The sequence below is a fragment of the Chrysemys picta genome, chromosome 13 (genome assembly GCF_011386835.1).
Source record: "Chrysemys picta bellii isolate R12L10 chromosome 13, ASM1138683v2, whole genome shotgun sequence".
Lineage (NCBI taxonomy): Eukaryota > Metazoa > Chordata > Testudines > Emydidae > Chrysemys > Chrysemys picta.
Genome location: NC_088803.1, coordinates 31,331,714 through 31,348,074, shown reverse-complemented (window position 1 = coordinate 31,348,074; position 16,361 = coordinate 31,331,714).

Genomic DNA, 16,361 nt, shown 5'->3' with positions numbered 1-16,361 from the left:
GACATCCTGTGTGACCTTGGCTAAGTCCTGTAACCTCTCCATTCTCAGTTCCTCCACCTATAACAGGTTAGCAGATCACTCCCCTGCCTCACAAAAGGTTTGTGAGGTTTAATGCATTAATGTCGGTAAAGCATCTAGCAGAGATTTCTTGTGGGAGTTAAGGGACCAAAACCTAATAGGGGACCTAACTTCCTGAGTAGCTTTGAAAATCCCAGTTTTAGAGATTATTAAATGGAAGTGTCTGTAGAATCAGAATCAACCCAAATGCCCTCCACAGTTAATGAGGGCAGCACAGAAAAAATCATAGGCAATGTAAATTGCGTTTTGTGCGGGTTTTCAAGTTTCCCCTCAAGAGTCCCTATTAAAGGTTTCCCACATCTGTGCACAGCTAGGATTTATTTTCCCAGCACTGAACGACAGGGTTTAATGCAAAATGCATCAGCATCTGCAGGCAGAACCTGTTTCTGGCTCACCCCTAAGGGGTTAGCCGTGTTGACTCACAGTCAGAGTTTCAAGGACAACATGACTTGCCAGCAACAGACATGCCACAAGTGAAAGTGTCAGGCACTGCCTCCTCTGTATGTCTCTGCTGCATCACACAAATGCAGGGGGAAAACCTTCATCTGGCATTACAAATTAACTGAAGAGGAAATATTCATTTGTCCTTTGTGCCCTTTATTTCGCTATTACAATATATAAATACAGCTGTGACACTGGCAGGTCAGATGCCAGCTTTGTCCAGCCTGCAGGCATTAGCTAAGGACTGACAAACTCATAGCTGGAGACCAGACCACTTCAGTTGTATGTTAGTTTTGCTCAAAGTAGATATTAGTCTTATAAAAGTGTATTTAGTGTTTAGACTCTATGAAATGCCTGTAAGTTGCTTCAGGCATTAATCTCACTTGTAATGTCAGTATTTCATGCTCTAAGAAAATATGCAAGTTTTGCTTTATAGCTTTGAAAGTGTTTGTTCTTGAACTTGTGAACCCAGGCATCGGAATTTCAGGTGTGGATGTGTGTGTGTGTGCGCGCGCAACTTTAACCACGATTCCAAGGGCTACTTAGCAGGGCCGGCTCCAGCATTTCTGCCACCCCAAGCGGAAAAAAAAAAAAAAAAAAAAAAAAGCCGTGATCATGATCTGCGGCGGCAATTGCAAAAAAAAAAAAAAAAAAAAGCCGTGATCGGCAGCGGCAGTTCAGCGGCAGGTCCTTCGTTCCTAGAGGGAGCGAGGGACCTGCCGCCCCTGAATTGCCGCAGGTGCCGCCCCTCTCCCTTGGCCGTCCCAAGCACCTGCTTGTTAAGCTGGTGCCTGGAGCCGGCCCTGCTACTTAGGCACCTGAAAACTCTAGGGGATTTTGTTGTTGCAGATAATAACTTAGAAATTAGCTGATAGGAGCATTGTCTCTAATTCCTATATTAAAAAAGAGGATTTAATAAATATTAAACCCACTCAGCTCTAATGCTAATATGTTCTCACATCTTGTGTCAAGTTACTTAAGGAACACTGGTTAGGTTTAAAATTTTAATGTATATTCTTTGTTACTAACTCATGAATACAGTAATTGAAACAATTGTAGAAAAATCTAGATGACTTTCTATCACTTTTTTTGCAGTTCACCAAGCTCAGAATAGATCATTTAACTTTGGAAACATCCTACTAGGGCAAGGCCCTACGAGTTTATACTGTACCTGCCTGGGGCTCTAGAGGTGTTACCTCACTACAAATAATAGACTAGAAACTGACCTTAAACAGGAGTGAAACTGACACTTGCAAGTCACTTTCACAGTATTGCCAATCCCAAATGTTCAAAAATTATGAATCAGGCTCTCCAAAAATCATGAGATTGGCTTTAAAATCATGATATTATGTAAAAATAACAGATTTATGTAAAAATAACAAAAAAGAAAGATTTGGGGTTCTTTTTAAAAATAAATTAAATAAAATAAATTAATGGAGATATCCTATCTCCTAGAACTGGAAAGGACCTTGAAAGGTGATTGAGTCCAGCCCACTGCCTTCATTAGCAGGACCAAGTACAGATTTTGCCCCCGATCCCTAAGTGGCCCCTCAAGGACTGCACTCACAACCCTGGGCTTAGCAGGCCAATGCTCAAACCACTGAGCTATCCCTCCCCCCAGTATTTGCCTTCTGCTTTTTGAGCCTTTAGGGTGCACTGGGGTCACATTTTGAAGCATTCCCCACCGCCACAAGGACTAAAAACTTCATTTTTCTTTAAGAATGAAGGCTGAAATCATCGCATATCCACTTGACTCCAGGAACTGGGGCTTTAAGTAAAACAATTATCATGAGACTCGTGACAAAATCATGAGACTTGGCAACATTGCTTCTACTTCTGTTTAAAGACTAGTTACTTTCCAGAAGGCTCTTAAACACAACACTACAATGACTGAGTTGCAGTTCTCACAGGAGAATATTTAAAACCAAATACCAAGAAAATTCTTTTAAAGATGAGAAAAAAACTGAGACTTCCGAGGTATATCAGGGCCACTGCAGGCAGGAAAGGAAAATAAACAGTCACGGGAGCTCTGGGCAGCTCTTCCTTTAGAAAGAAAGTTGGAGGGTCAAATCTTCTAGTCCTTAATCAACTAAAACATCTATTGTCATCAGTGCCTCCACTCACAGATATAAACATCACAGTGAACATGTGATAACATGTGTAGTCAATAACTATACACTTCAGACTTAAATATCTGAACCATCATACCCAGAGTTACACATCTTATATGCATTGGCTCTGGGACTGGATTCTCTGGCATATTCTGAACAGTGCTGAGCACACAGATGGTGCCCAGTGAATAATGCAAATCATGACAATAATCGTCGACTTTATGGACTCTGTGGATGCAGTTTCTGTTCTTTATTCTGGAATAGGCCTGAATAGAGCTGAAACCTTAAGAATTTGAGGCATAAACACATCTGACACTTTCTCATTCCTTCCTTTTCTCAAATTCAGAACAAAAACTGACTGAACAAAATGGTTTTCAGTAGGGTTGTCAATTAATCACAGTTAATTCACGTGATTAACTCAAAAAAATAATCATGATTAAAAAATTAATCATGATTAATCGCACTGTTAAACTATAGCAGGGGTCAGCAACGTTCGGCATGCGGCTCGCCAGGGTAAGCACCTGCTTGTTAAGCTGGTGCCTGGAGCCGGTTTTATTTACCTGCTGACACGGCAGGTTCGGCCGATCGTAGCCCCCACTGGCCGCGGTTCGCCGTCCCGGGCCAAGGGAGGTGGCGGAACTGACCGCGATCGGCCGAACCTGCCGCGTCAGCAGGTAAACAAAACTGGCCCGGCCTGCCAGGTTGCTTACCCTGGCGAGCCGCGTGCCGAACATTACTGACTCCTGAACTATAGAATACCCATTTAAATTTATTAAATATTTTTGCATGTTTTTCTACATTTTCAAATATATTGATTTCTATTTCTCTGTTTGTAAACAAAATACTGACTCCCTGCCCCAGGAACACCTCTCCTCTGCAGAACTTACATTTCACACTAATGCGTGTTGTAGTCATGGCCGGCTACAGGCACCAGCTCAGCAAGCAGGTGCTTGGGGCGGCCAAGGGGAAGGGGCGGCACGTCAGGCTCTTCAGCGACAAGTCCCTCAGTTCCTCTCGGAGGGAAGGACCTGCTGCCGAAGAAGAAAGCGGCGCAGTGGAGCTGCCGCCGAAATGCCGCCGATCGTGGCTTTTATTTATTTATTTATTTCCCCCCCTGCCACTTGGGGCAGCAAAAACCCTGGAGCCGGCCCTGGCTGTAGTTAAGAGCTCCACCTGGGAGCTTGCACACCTCCTGTATGAAACTGGGGGAGGGGGCTCCTGCCCTCCCCTCCCCTCCCTAATTCGTGCCCTTGGGGAATTGTCCCCCCACACACACATCCAGAAGAACTATCAAAATCAGATGGGCCATCAAGGAACATCACAATACAAAGGATTGGTTAACGCCCTCTCACACCTTGGAAATGCTACATGCAAGGAAGCTCATCCTGTAAACGTGGAAGCTGAATGAAGGAAATAAAATAAAGTCACAGGATTGCTGTTTGAACACTCACAGGGCCAGGGAAACCAAATTGAAGCCAGAGATTCCCCAGGGTTGCCTCCTGGGTCTGCCCTGAAAGACACTTTGAATTGACAGATCACTACAACTCTGTCACTCTTAGGATCTAGAACTCATTTGTGTGTATATGTTTGCTTGCTTTAACCTGTAAATAATGCTTATTTCTTTTTCCTAGTTAATAAACCTTTAGATTGTTTATTACAGGATTGGCTACAGGCGTTGTCTTTGGGGTGAGATCTAAAGTATCAATTGATCTGGGGTAAGTGACTCATCTCTTGGGACTGGAAGCAACCTGAATATTGTGTGATTTTTGGCATAAGTGACCATTTATCACTAAGTCCCATTTGTCTGGGTGGCAAGATAGACCGGAGAGCCTAAGGGGACTGTCTGTGACTCCATTGGAAGACTGTTACAGTGATCCAAGAGTTCACATTTGTTACTGGCTTGGTGAAGTCTAATTATAGATCACACCACCAGTTTGGGGTGTCTGCCCTGAGGCAACCACTCCAGACCATGTGACAACAGCGTCTGTAAGTTTGGCAGGGGCATTAATAAAGTCTTTTTCCTGGTTGATTTTACTGTAGAACATTGGAAATATGAAGTCTCATCTCATCTTGCTGGAGGGCCCACTAGAAAACTGGAGGGGGAAGCTTTCCTGACCCTTGATTGAAAGAGTAGGAAGTGGGCTCTTTCACACAGAGAGAGCTTGTCTCCCATGTGTTTGTCAGGAGTGTGAGTTAAACAAGAGTCAAGAAAAACTCAGAAAGCAAAGAATTTTAAAACATCTGATGAACCCCCTGCTCACCCTCTCAAATGTTCAGGTTTTGGTGTCTCATCTCTAATGATGGTAATGCTGCTAGCTCTTGAGCCTTCCAGGGGGGTCTTCTTGCCAAAATCTTGCAAGAACAGCTATTTTCATGAGATTTCCATCATTTGAGGGGATAAAATTTCATAAGACAAGATTGTGAGTTTTGGGTGCAATTGAACCCAAACCCCTACCTAAACATGCTTTACAAAGGAGGTCAGTATCACTTTCCCCATTTTACAGATGGGGAAACAGAGGCAGGGAGGTAATTGGCCCAAAGTCACCCAGCAGGCCAAGGGCAAAGCTGGGGTTAGAATCCAGATCTCTCAAGTTCTACTCTCATGCTCTATCCTCTACACTCCTTTAATACTGACTCCTTTAATTTGGATCTGAACACCCCTCTCCTTAACCCATTAGTAGTTATGCTAGGTACTGACATTCCATATATACCACGAGTGAATTCAGAATGTCATTCTCAGACTGCTACCGTATGTAATGTCTCCCGTGAGAACAGCTTTGCGTGGAATGGTTCTAACAACGATGGCTTCAAACTGCTGTTCTGATCTGTAAATTGATGGCAAAAATCCACAGGGGGGCTCCATAGTTATTGTCTCTCCATGGCTCCCTATAAAATATATGTCCAGTCCATTTAGAAGTAACAATTTTTGTTTTTGAATTACCAGCTCTGACAATTCTCTTTGGGACCAGGGAGTCAGACTGAGGTCTTTCGTTTTCAATCACAATTCCCCAGAATAAAGCTTCTGTGGACCAGTGTATATCGCCAAGTGACTCCAAACACAACACGCTGCCATCTATGGGTTTGCACAGGGTGACACTGACTGGAACAAAGCAAACAAGTCTGTTGGTGCTACAAAAGAAGGAATAGAATCCCGCTGACTCTCCTCGCTATATTGGTGCTGCAGGGCTAACAGCGGTCAAAGAAAAACAAACAGGTTTTTTGTCACCGGAGAACACAGACAGAAGCTGAATACACAGAAGGAGCCAAGCTCTCGATTCAGAAAGTGCCAGTTTTAACATGGCCAATTCCACATTCAAATATTAAGACAGTCATGAGCTACATATAATGTGATGCTGTAGGGCTAGATTCTGACACCTTTATTCCATGAATAGTCCCACTGCAGTCTGGAGTAAGGGTGTCAGATATTAAATATGAATTGTTATTGCTGGGCTAAATACTGCAGACAATACTCGTTGGCGCGCAGACTGAGCAAAGAACTGCAGGGCCTGGCTCTGTTTTATTGCCTCTGCAGTACCTTCAATACCTTGGGACTGTAGGCACAAGGCAGAGCATCTTTGACTTAGTCACCTCATGAGCCACAGTCACCGGATTTGCAAACCACCTTGTAGTCTTGGACCATTTTTACTCATGCACTACCATTCACAAAGATTAGGATCAGTATTCAGGAAGGCTGAGGTCAGATCCTCAGAATCCTCACTGAAGTCAATGAGAGTTTTGTGCCATCACTCCCTGGCAGAAGATGCTCAGAATCTTGCAGGATCAGGCCATAAATTCCAGGCCAAGGTAGATATTTTTGATCAGCAAGACCAAGTGGGGCACGAATTACCTTCATGACTTATGAATTATTAAGCGTAAGGCCAAAGACTGAAAGTAGTCTCAACACAACAAGGCTTGAGTTAATAAACCATAATTCAGGCACTGGAGTGTCTGACTGCAAAACCGAAACAGCATTAGGAAGTGCACATTTTTTTCAAAATATAGTCATATATGTTAATAAAGTGAGGATGTTCGTCAGTTCTGAGCAGTAAATTATCTTGTGTTACATTCACTGCCTCTGGTTCTCATTAGTCAATCTGATCACTTGATTTCTCCTGCCCGCAGACGGTGTCAGCGCAGCCTTGAATAGAATGCAGAACTATGCAATTTATTTATGTATTCCCCCCTCCACACAGAGTATCAGAGAGGCTTTTGTAGAGCAAGTCAATCAAACAGAAAAAGGAGGGTTGCAAACAAAGTTTAAAGTGGGGAAGTGATTCAGGACCAGATTTTCATCCAGCCTCAATTAACCTTTTCTGAGTTTGTTCACCTACTTTTATTCTTCCCTCCCCCTTTTACAGCCATCTCTTTCTGATTCAAAGGGATAGCTACAGGAAGACACAGATGGTACCTATGGTTATACAAGCAAACAAGGTATGAAGAATACACATGGAGTTATGCAAGCTAATGATGCAGTGAGCTAGTAACACAGGCATATTAACTGTCCAAATGGCTCTGCCACAAAATCAGGGTTGCATCCATTTTGCATGCACAGCTGCCCATATCTGCATACTTAAATCTAGCAGCGGTGTATCAAAATGCCAAATTCACCAGCACAACTGGACCAAACCTCCAAGATGAGAAGAGCTGGAGAGAAGCAGAACTCAGCAAGTACAGGAAAGGTGTGTGTCTGTTCTTGCCATGAGTTGTGTGATGACTCTTATTGTCACTAGCTGAAATTACACAAATGTGTCAAGGGGAGAATACACCCCAAAATATTTTCCTTTGCCCTCACTGCAGTGAGATTGCCCAGCTTTCTAATTTAATGCCTCTGGACCACACTGAGAATGCCACAGTCAGGGCAGACTACAAGAAACAGGGCAGGTACACTCCAAAAACTGGTGGTTTATTCTATAATTGGGTTTACCAAACCAGTAACAAAAAGGCTATTGTAGCACCACACTGGTTAACAAGAAGCTAAATACAGTCCCCTTTACACATTCCAGCCCTTGGTTCCCATCCAGCCAAACTGGTCTAATATAGTGAGAGGTTACTGAAAACCCAATTCATCATATGTGAGGTTCTACCAATCCCAAAGGATCAGACACTTACTCCCAGGTCAATATATATTTCAGATCTAACCCAGATATCACACTGTCAGCCAGTCCTTCACAGACTAGCTAAAGATTTATTAATGAAAGAAAGAATTGAATTATAAATGGTTAAAAGATCATATACATACAAATGATTGCAGAATCCTTAAATCAGGTTTGTAGCAGTGATGAAATAGTCTCCTAGCTTGTAAAAAGTCTCTCTGCAATCACCCAAACAGATTGGGGGTCATGAGTCTTTGTTCAAAGCTTCCTTGTTAGAAATGCAGTCCAGAGAAATGAAGCAAGAAATGAAGACAGAGAAGTGATGTCACAGTCTCCACTTATATTCCTTCAGCCCAGATGTATGCAAAGTTACTGGCCCAAAATAGAGTCTTGGATCACATGTCCCTACATGCTTTGCTGACTCACAAAGGCGGCCATTGGTTCCATGCTGTCTGAGGGATCCACAGGAAGGCTCATTGGGCAGGATGGGTTTCTACAATGGTCCATTGTGAGAGTAGTGGCCTTAATAGGCCATCAACACATAGCTGTCTAGTCTTCACATAAATCTATATGGAGTATTACAAAGGAACATAATACATGTTTGAGGTACAAATGCAAAGCCAATATTCATAACTTCAGATACAAAGATAATACATGCATTTAAACAGGATTATCATACTTAGCTTTCCCACTGATGTCTTACATGACATACTTTGTACAAGATTTATTGCAACTTTGTAACAATAGTGACTGTAATAGTGCAACTAGTCATATTTCTTTGTATACAGTATCACAGTGACAATCCTGAACAGGCACCCTAACCTCTCTAGTTTCTTCCATATGTTTCCAGCATTTAGTGTAGCTGAAATCACCCAGCCTTTTTCCTCTTAGCTCACATGATACACGCCCTGAATCCTGGCAGTAGAGAGCAGGTGAGCGTTTAATATTAATCCAATATTACTTGATATTTTATAACCAGGATTTTTAGCTACTTCTTCGTGAACCTACACAAGCATGGTTTTAATGCGCTGTTGATATTCTCAAAGACTTTGAAAAAAGATCCCCCAACATGCTGAGAGTTTTAAAAACATTCCCAATCACTGTCTGTCACTGGGGCTTTGAAGTTTTCATGCTTATGCAAAAATCTAATTTTTGCAATTAGAGATAAGTTCAGATTTTCTTCCGCCTGACAGTAACTGTGTTGTACAGCAGTTTTTCAGTGTACATTAACCACATCAGAAAGAAAGAAAGGAATCTTACAGTTATGGGCTGTCTCTAGAAGCAAGCTATACTTTTGAATACAAAACTAGTTTATTAAAGATCTTTAGTGCCGAATCCTATGAGGGACTGAGTGCCTTCAACTTTCATTGACATTTGTGGGAATTTAGGGCACCCAGAACCACATAGCTGTAGGCCCTAAACTGGAACTAATCAAGCTTATTATCCCATGTTTTAATGTGATCATAAATAGCAGATACAGACTACATATTTATTTTCCCTTATGTCCTGACTTACAGTGATCAATTTATATTGTGTACATCTTTTTTGCCTAGGGGTAACAGTCGAAGACTACGTGTTTCAAGATTCTAAATGCGTTTGAGAATGTAGGCCTAAATCCCATGCAGCAAGGAATGTCTCTGGGTTGTTTGAGCTCCGATTGGGCTTCTTTAGGTGCTACTGCAATAGAAATAATAAATAATAATAGATTAAGTTCTTCACAGGTAGAAACCATATTTTTATGCACTGTGTAATATGCCATGCACATTTATGGTATGATGTTATATACCAATATTAAATAATACATATTTTATATTATTGCAAATTATATATATATACCCTGTACCCAAACATACACAGATACAAATAAAATGATGTGAGCAAAGCTATACTATGAAAAGAGATAGTGTAGCAATTCTCGTGGCACCAATTATAATTCCAGGCAATTCTAAAATGAAATTAGCACAACATAATGACAGATAAAATATGGTAATTGATGTGATTTACTCTGGTTGCTATAGAAATATGACTAAAAACAAGCAGAAGTTACAGACAAGTTCAAGGTGAACCAGAAACGTAAGTGGTTGGCAGGGTGTTATTTCTCTAGCTGATTAGGAGTTTAGCTCTTCTGTCTGGCAACCAGTTATCAATAGGACTTAATCCATTTAATAATCCAGTAATCACTTTAATCCAGTTGGCAAGAAAACATCGTGCAACTGGTTGCACAGTTGATTAACAACTGTCTTGAAGAAAAACTAGAAGCTATCTGTTCACTGCATATGCAGCAGCATTTAGGAAGGAATTGGTTTCTGCTGTAGGAAATTGAAGGTGTAACAAATCGAAGTACTTTACAAATGCATGACCTCAGTGCATAAAGTAATCCACTCTTTTAAACTCATTTTCTTTCTTCAATAGGTACCAGTATTCCTTTATTGTTGAACAACAGCTGCTACCTGTGTATACCAGGTATGTCACTTTTAGGCACTGATGTGCCCATATGATATCAACAATATGGGAGAATGTTACTGTTTAATCAGCTAATGTGCAGTGTGGTCTACTGGGTAGCACACTGTACTAGAACTCAGAAAACCTGGGTTATATTCCTAGTTCTGCCAATGACCTGCTGGGTGAGCTTAGGAAAGTCACTTCACAATTCTGTATCTCAGTTTCCCCATCTGTAGAATGGGAATATTGATGCTGAAGTGCTTTGAAATGTAATAAAGAAAAATGCTAGGTGATATTAATTATTATGTTGCTGAAGAGGGGTGGGGTTAAATAAGATGTCCACACAGGAAGTTATTTCTGTATAAGTAACCATACATGTATAACTGATCAAAACACAGAATTTCCATTTCACAGGAATTTTGACATTTTTTAATTTGTTTTCAATCCAAACAAACAAAAATAGTTTCAATGTGTAATTTCTTTGGTGGTTTTAATTTTACATTTTTATTATTTTTACATTATTTCATGACTTTGGTAGCAGTAGTGCATAATCTAATATGTCTATTTTGTCAATACAGCATTTTCCCATAGAAAACTCCTTTGATTAAAGTTTTCTGACTAGCTCTAATACACTTTGTGAAATGCTTTGATATCTACTGATGAAAATCACTATGTAAGAGCTAGTATCAAATTGTTTCATTACAACATAAACAGGAGACACTTTGAGCTAGAAAATAATTTAATTTGTTTCAATCAGTACTAAGTAGCAGCTGCCCTTAATTATTTTTTAAAATAGAATATAAAATAATTTATAGACTATGAACAGTCAATTGTAGTAGTGCTTAGAGTAACTGTTATGTCATAATGACAATTTGATATGATGTGTCATATCATGCACCACTACTGACATGTAATGAAATAATATAGAATAATAAAAGCAATATAAAAATGGGAAACAACACATTTTGAAACAGAATTCATTTTGAAATGAAATTTCATTTTTTTTCTGCAACAAAATTTTCTGAAACAAAATTTTCAGAATTTCTATTTCATGGGAAATTTCTAAAATCTTTGCTTTCATTCTGTATTGGAACAAAAACAGATTTTGAAAAGTCAGAATCTCCTGTAAAGTGGAATCTCTGGGTTTTGGCAAACTCCATGGATAAAATAAGAACTTGATCAAAATCAGCCACTTCACCCAGAACCTGAAGTGGACACAAAGCAAACCTTTTTTTATGTTTAAAAAGTTTTTCATGGTTGTGTACCTGTGCTCTTCCTGCCTCCACCTGGAAATTGAATTCATTGGCTACTGCAAGAATGGTTGTTCTCCTGGTATTTACAAGCTTAGTTGAAATCCAGGAGCTCTGGAGGTCTTATGTGAGGGCCTATTCTGTCACGATTTCTAGCCCACTTCTGCAGACTCACAAAGGTCGCAAAGTTTAGATGTGCTACAGCTATGCATCTGAAGTGATGAATTCTTATCCATACTGAGCCAAACCTCTGTGCCTTATAAGGTTTACACATCACTATTTTTTCCTTCATTAGCAATACAGATCCATAAAGCTGATTACACTTTTCCTATATCTGAATCAGCATTTCACTGGCCGTATAGTGCTCCTAACTGGATCCAAAGATGCAGTCTTAGTGGGGATTGTCATCTGAATAACATATATCTAATTGTGTTCCCTTCCCAGTCCTGAAAGAACACAGGATTACAGCAAGAAAAAGAGATCACTATTGTCTTCCTTAGCTTGCTAGCATAAATCTGTTAGCCTAGTCTTCCCTTTCCATTTCTTCGCCTGCACAGACTAAAGCCCAGGATAGCTATGGGAAACCAAAACTTTTAGAAAGCTTTAAAGCAGGATCAAGTCAAGACTATCTTTTACTCTTCCGTGGTCGTCTTATTAGCCACAATGCTCCTATCCAGTCCATCCAAAGCACAATCACTAAGGTTATTTTACTAACCTGATGATCTGACTACATCCCCCCTCGTTTGAATCCCTCCACCGGCTTCCCCATTTCCATCACAGCAAGTACAAATTTCTTTTCCTCCACACTCCTTTTTTATCCAATCTAAACTCTTATCTTGTCAGTCTTTCACCCCTTCAGCTCTGAAAATGATGCTTTGGAGCCCACCCTTTGTCCATTTCTCCCATAATAATCTCCATAGCTATTACCACACAGCTGGAACTCCCTTCATGGAACACACTTCATGAAACTCCTTATCTACCCAGCTTGATCAAACCACCACCTCCTCTTGATTTAAATCACCACTAAAAACTCACCTCTCCTATGATGTCCATGATAAGTCAGTCAAGAATATTCACTGTCTTACAATTTCATTTTCCTAACCTTGTAAATGTTTAAAATAATAATAAAAAAAACTGAACCACTGTGATGGCACATGATTAAAGAGAGTGTCCACATGGCAGTACTACTGTAACCTTCATCTTTCCTCTCTGTCACCCCACATATTATGCTATGTCTAAAGTTTTGATTGTAAGCTCCTTGAGGCAGGAGCAGTGTCTTCTTTATTTTTTGTCTTTGGTGGGCCTATAAAATAAGTAATAAAAGTAAAGTTACAAGTGGCCCTGGGACAGCGTCCCCGGGGTGCAACCTGGACTGTGGGACTGCTGAGCCCTCTGTCTCACCAACTTGGGCTGCCTCTCACACTCTGATGCTGTTGGCAAGCCACAAACCTCTGGCAGGTACTGCACTTACACAGATATCCACAGGCAGGGACACACTCAACTGAGTTTCATGACTGCTTTCCCCAGCCACTCATGAACCAACAATAGAGTCTCCAGCCAATTCTCCCCAGCTCCCCAGTCTTGCACTCTATAACTGTACCACCCTGTACTGGTCAGAAGCCTGACCAGTGTAAGTTCATTACCCAGTCTGTCCATCCCTCGATGTGGAGGTGACACACACTAGCACTTGTAAACTGAGCTGAGATTTGCCAAGCACTTCAACCAAAACACATTGTTTTAGATAAAATATAAAACAGATTTATTAACTACAAAAAGATCGATTTTAAGTGATTAAAAGTAGCAAGCATAGAGATCAAAGTTGGTTACCTAAGAAATAAAAGTAAATTCACAGTCTGAGTTCTATAAAATAACAGGATACGAATCAAGCAGTGTTTCATCATGACAGATGTTATAGTTCCTCAATACACAGGCTGGGACTCTTTTCCAGCCTGGGACCACCCTCCCCAGTTCAAAGTCTTTGTCCTCCAGATGTGTTTCCAGGTGCTGAGTTGTGGGGGGAGTGAGGCCAAGTCATGCTATCACTTCTCCTCTTTTAAAGTTTCTTCCAGCTTGCTGGAAAGATCTTTTGATATGGGGATCAGGCAGTCCCCACTGGTCAAGCAGTCTCTATTGTCTACATGTTCTCTCTGAGCAGTCTTCTGGTATGGCTGTCAAGAGTGGATTGTCTTTAATAGGCCATCAGCGTGTCTGGCTACTCCATTGTTGTACCTGAAAGGCTGGTTGTGGGTGTTCCCAACCTCACAACACATTTCAATAACACACACATCGCAAAATTTCATAACTGCACATACAATGATAGCACATACAATCCAACAGGATATTGATGTTCAACAGATCAAGACTTTTAAAATAATACCTCACAAGGCATACTTTGTACGAAACATATCATAATTATATGACAGTGATGAATATGGAGGTTCCAGGGTGTTGCTTTGAGGTACAGAGTGCCACAGGCCCATTTCAAAAATATACTCAAAGGAAAACAATCTTTAGTTTACAGTCTTAAAGGCACATTAACTCTGCTACATAGTCCCCCTAGCAGAATCTGAAACTATTCATTCCAACCAGAACAATGAAAAATTAGGCCCTTTTGGTTTACAGGAGTTTTTGCAAACTATAGATGGGCCTGAGCCACTGAGTTCAGATCCAGATCTGGATCCAAATTTCTCCAAAGTTCATGGAGGCTTAGATCCATTTCGTAGAGATGGACCCAGTCCATGAAACACAGGTCTGGAGCTGAACTTTACCAAAGACTAAAGGTCTTTGGATTAATTTGTTCCAGTTCAGGCACATCTCAAGTGTGAACCATTTAAAAAAAATGATTTTGGGCCATTCCGTAAATTTCAGTGGGTTCAAATGAATCTACATCATAAAGTCAAGTTTGGCCCAAACTGACACCTTTTGCAGGGATTGAGGTCAAACCATGTAAAACCTCACGGTTTTACAGGCTTTCCATTTGAAATTCTAAATCAGCTCTGTGGGCCAAGGATCAATTGGTGCTGATATACAGACTTGAATTTGGATTCCAGGCTCATTTGAAATTTGGACCCAAGCTTGATTCATTCAAATCATTGGCTTGACTCACCCCAAACTCCAGCCCTATTTACTCAAAGCTGAATTAAATATGAAAATTCCCACATCTCTGAAAAAAAACTGCTCATCAATCTGCTTTCTCCTTACTGTTTTCTGTTTGTTCCAACCTGCAAGAGCCAGCATATGAAGAGGAAGTCTGGGGAAGGCTCTTCTGGCAAATCACAAGGAAGAGTCACAAGAATGAAATGTCTGCAAGCTGCATGAAAGGGCAAGAAAAATTATTAGAGGTATGGAATAGCTTCCATATGAGGAGAGTTTAAAAAAACTGGGACTGTTCATTATAGAAGAGAGACAACTAACGGGGGGGGGGGGGATATGATAAAAGTCTATAAAATCAAGAATGGTGTGGAGAAAGTGAATGAGGAAATGTTATTTACTCCTTCATATAACACAAGAACCAGGGACCACCCAACAAAATTAATAGGCATCGGGCAACCTAAGTACTTCTTCACGCACCACACAGTCCACCAGTGGAACTCATTGCCAGGGATATTGTGAAGTCCAAAAGTATAACTGGGTTCAAAAAGGAATTAGACAAGTTCATGGAGAATAGGTCCATCAACGGCTATTAGCCAAGATGGTCAGGGATGAAACCCATGTTCTGGGTATCCCTAAACCTCTGACTGCCAGAAGCTGGGCGTGGATGTCAGGGGATGGATCACTGGATAAATTGCCCTGTTCTGTTCATTCCCTCTGAAGCATCTGGCATTGGCCAATGTCAGAAGACAGGATAATGGGCTAGATGGACCATTGGTCTGCCCAGCATGGCCATTCTTATGTTCTCATGTGGAAATGTGCCTTACCTTGATTCCCGAGCCGAGCACCAGAAACTCAGGTGAAGTCTCTTCTGGCAAATCAAATCAACCCAGACTTCTTTCCATGTTGCCCTTCATGCCAGACATCCCAGGCCAACTCATGCAATTAGAAAAATGATAACTCCAGCAAATATATTTGGAGCTTTTTATTTAAAAGCTTTAAACAATATCAACATCACAAATCGCCAGAGGCCAGTGAGTCCAAATTCTAAGGTGCATTGCACCTGATAGATGCCAAGCATTTCTCTGATACATAAGAATAATATCAGCTAAACTAAAGTCATTGAACCTGAGGGTTGCAAACCAGAACCCATGGATCCTGGACCTGATGGTCTTCTCTTATTCCCCATGCCCTGGGGATGAGCTATCAAGTATTAATAATATAAGTAAAGAATTTAAGTTTTTTTCATGGGAAGCGTAATCACACAATCAACATTAATACATTTTTTTTATTTTTTTGTTTTGTTTTGTCAGTTTCTGACCCCTTCTGTTCTCTTCATCCATCCCTAGAGATGATGACATCCCTCAGAAGAAAGGATGGGCATAGCTTTTATCCAGAGTTTGTGTTTCTAAATTTGCCACATTGTGATAAGATTATTCCCCATTCCAACTCTCCACTCTGCTTCTGCCATGTACCATTTATATAAAGATTCAGCAATAAGTTTTCTAACAGAAAGAGACTTAAGGTCATTACACATGAAAGAGTGCACACGGTTGCTACATTGCCCATGCAATTATTATGATTGCCTACACAAATCAAGCGGTTGGGTATGCGAATGGTGAGTAATATCTAACCGGTGACTTACATTTGCAAATACTTGAATTTAATTTGGCAATCAGTAATAGCATATACAAACGTATATAAAAATGTGTATGCGTATTATTGTCTGACAACCTTAGACCTCCTTTTCAAACATTTTTGGCTCATGTCTATTAAAAACTATGTGGGTACCATATCCAACTGCTTACAAGTGAATAATGGCTCATCTAAAACCAATGATCACTATCAACGCCCAA